Source organism: Canis lupus, chromosome 3 (genome assembly GCF_003254725.2).
Source record: "Canis lupus dingo isolate Sandy chromosome 3, ASM325472v2, whole genome shotgun sequence".
Lineage (NCBI taxonomy): Eukaryota > Metazoa > Chordata > Mammalia > Carnivora > Canidae > Canis > Canis lupus.
Window position 1 is genome coordinate 89915724 of NC_064245.1, and position 3622 is coordinate 89919345.

The following is a 3622-nucleotide window of genomic DNA, read 5'->3' on the forward strand; positions in this document are numbered from 1 at the left end:
AAGAGATTAACAACTGATCAAATTATAACAATATGCTTTAATAAAAATTATGTGAATGGGGTCTTTTTCTCTCAAAATATATTACCATACTAAACTCACCCATTCTCTTGTGATGATGTGAGAGGCTAAAATGCCTGCGTGATCGGAGATGAAGGGCGGTGAATGACGCAGCCATTGTGACGTAGCATTATGCTACTATCGACCTTCTGATGATGCATCTGCCTCTGGACTGTGGTTGACCATGGATAGCTGAAACCACAGAAAGCAAAGTTGAGGATAAGTGGGACTGCTGTATAACAAATATTTACATCAAATGTGGGATTTCTGTATTTTGATGGTAATCAGTTGGGGAAACAAAACGTGAAGACTAGAAATATAAAATAATAATTAATAAAAATAACAATTCTGAAACATAACACAGCAGATATTACAAGGTAGATCTCACTGCATCATATTCAGAAAAATGTGGACTGTGGAATGAAAGACACCAGGATGGGATTCCTAAAGTTCTTTGTCACGGTCATTATCAAAAATATTAACCTATTCTAATCTGCTGTATGATACTTATAATAATTCAACTTTTTTTTTCTTTTTTATTAATTTGTGGTCTCTCTTCTTCTACTAATGGAAAAGCTCCATGAAAACAAGGGCTCTGTCTATATTTTTTCACTGTAGTATCATCTCTACAGCCTAGAATAGTTCATAGCACATAGCAGATAAATGAACGAGTGAGTAAATGAGTGAACAATCAAATGAGTAAATTTCCTAATTCTGAGATGTGTGGTCTTGGGTTTTCTTTTTAGGCCCTCCATTTTTTCATTTGTAAAATAATATAAATAATAATTTTCTTAGATTGTTAGTGTAAAATAAGTAAAGCACACTGCACAGTGACAGCAGGCATGGAGGGGTTCCATAAGTGACAACTATTAAAATAAATGTGATACTTTCACCTACACCACAAAATTATTACATATACCCACCCCGTTGTTGGGTTTGGTCATATATTATGTCCAACGTCATGTGAGCAGATGTAGCATGGCATATGCCCTCCCAAACGGACACCTACAACTCTCTCTCATCCCTCTGCCATGAGAATGTGCTGTTTCAGCTCAGAGCTGCACCTTCAGAATGAAGACGTGTGCAGCAGACCCAACCCAGCAGTCAACTTAGAGCGGAGACCCAGGCAAGACCTGCCCATGTGTAAGTCAAAAGCAAATATTTGTTCTTGAGAGTCCCTAAGATTTTGGCATCATTTGTTATGCAGGACAAGCTATTGAACATTGACTATAAAAGTGTTCTACAGAATTTCAGAAAATGAACTGTTTTGGAATAAAATCAGTTGAGAAAAGATGGGTTTAAGTTGACAAACGAAAAAGAGCAATATATCCCCATCATGAAAACAAGATATGTAAACTGGCTACCTCCCCTTTCAGGACATCAGTGTCTTTGGTTTTGTTGTCCTTGGTTTTACTTTCTTCTCCCATTCCCCTCCACCTAATTCAGTTCATTCACCATGGATCCCCTAAATCTAGTTACCCCTATTGATAAGGCCAAGCACAATGTGAAACCCGGTCACTTCTGAAGCCATTTCTATTCTGGACTTTACACTCCTGCTATACAGAATTAGTTGATTCAGTTCCTTCAAGCTGTCATACTGTTTTCTGCCTCATATACTTTGCACAAATCTTGTCCTTTGCCTGATAGGTCCTCCTTCTGCTCAAAAACACCATCTCCTCCACATTCATCAGTGAGGTCCTCTTCAGTCTTAACAGGCCAGTTCAAGGGTTGGTCACTCTGCCTATCATCCTCACAGTGACATCTCTGGGACAAGGTCATTATTTAATCATCTTTATTATCCTTGGTGGTTAGCATCTAATACCCGTCTGACAAACACATGTTGAGGTGAGTTGGAATGACAGGTCAAAGATTAAATAAACAAACAAAAGTCTAGAAGGAGCATTCTGACTATAATCCAACCTATTTTAAATATGATTTTCGTCATTATATGCTGGCAAATTAGGTTAGAGATAGAATTTTGAATAGAAGAGGAAATTAAAAGCATTCTTAAGCCAGAATATGGCCTTTTCTCCACTCTCTCCATCAGCAGTTTCAACACTAGGCATTAAAAGCCAGTTTTTGCTATGTCTCCAGTGGGTGTTTAATGACCTTAGGTCAAGATTACATCAAGAGCTGGAAGATGGGATCCCTGGGTGGCGCAGCGGTTTGGTGCCTGCCTTTGGCCCAGGGCGCGATCCTGGAGACCCGGGATCGAATCCCACGTCGGGCTCCCGGTGCATGGAGCCTGCTTCTCCCTCTGCCTGTGTCTCTGCCTCTCTCTCTCTCTCTGTGTGTGACTATCATAAATAAATAAAAAAAAAATAAAAAAGAATTGTCATTAAAAAAAAAAAAAGAGCTGGAAGATTAAACCAAAAGAGAGAGAGAGAGAGAGACAGAGAGACAGAGACAGAGAGAGACAGAGAAAGAGAGAGAAGAAAATTTTTTCTGGTTTTGAAAAAATAACCTCAATTTTCTTATTTGAAAATCAAAATGGTAACATTTAGTTGTATCTATCATAAGGTTGTTATCAGAAGCCCATGAGGAATTGTGATGTACCTTGCATAGTTAGTCTATTTTTTGTTATCCCTCAAGCAGACATGAGCGGACAAATGACACAAGAGAACATGAGAGTTTAAATAGACAGAAGAAAAGCTACACAATGAGCCTGTGGGAGGTGAAAGGCCCCTCAGCTAATTTTCCAGGTATTACAATTTACCTTTAAGACCAATAATAGTTGAGAAATCTGAAGAAATAAACAGAGGACAATAAAGTTACTTTAAAAAAAAAAGACAAAGATGAAGAGAATAAAGAAATCCCTGAAATTTGTGGGAGGGAAAAAAAAAGAACAGAACTGTATCTTTCATGCCATATGGAGTTTGATCGTGAAGAGTCTTTTCAGTTGAACCTATAAATGGCTACTCTTTGTAAGATTTCCTTTCTTGACTTTTGCCTGCAACATATGGTGCCTTGTTGTAGACTTTAGAAAACATATTAACTTTCTATTTGCTCTTATGTGTCCTCAGTCAGAGAAATGCACTTAATTTTAAAGCCAACAAAAGCATGTAACAAGGAAGACCTACGTGGCTGCCACAAAGAAATGAAATGATGAATGGGACCATCAATAATTCACATGTTCCGTGTAGATGTAACAGATTGCCTGATTGTACAAAATGACTTCTATCTTGGTGAAGAACCAACACATTATTCCTCATGGGTCTCTTTGACTCCCTACCTTTGTCTTTAATGTATAAAGTACGTCTTATTTCTGATAAATGCAGTGCTGTTTGCTGGTCTTAATAAAGGTCAGATGGATGGACAACTGATAAAATCTGCTGGAAAAAAAAATTGACAAATAAAGTGTTCCTGAGATTATCTCCTGCCTAAATCCCTTTCTCAACCACAAATTTAAAGATTGAGATAAGCCTAACTCTGGGTATGCTCTTGATATCAGTAAATCTGAATTTGAAGATGGTTGGGTTGGATATACTTACAATCAAGTTTGTCCCCAACTCTTCCTTCATGTCACCTGGCTGTCGTGGTTAGAACGACAAGATTCCCAACCCAC

The 3622-nt window shown here is 38.0% G+C and overlaps 1 long non-coding RNA gene across 2 annotated transcripts; it reads left to right on the forward strand.

Moving 5' to 3' along the window:
- The first annotated feature begins 217 nt into the window (after positions 1-217).
- Positions 218-3419, forward strand: LOC112653895 (uncharacterized). Of its 2 annotated transcripts, XR_003132605.1 has the most exons (4): positions 218-1200; positions 1705-1902; positions 2653-2759; positions 3081-3419. It is a non-coding gene; the product is annotated as an uncharacterized LOC112653895 (long non-coding RNA). The 2 variants fall into 2 exon arrangements; XR_003132606.1 differs by lacking the exon at positions 1705-1902.
- Positions 3420-3622: the final 203 nt, after the last annotated feature.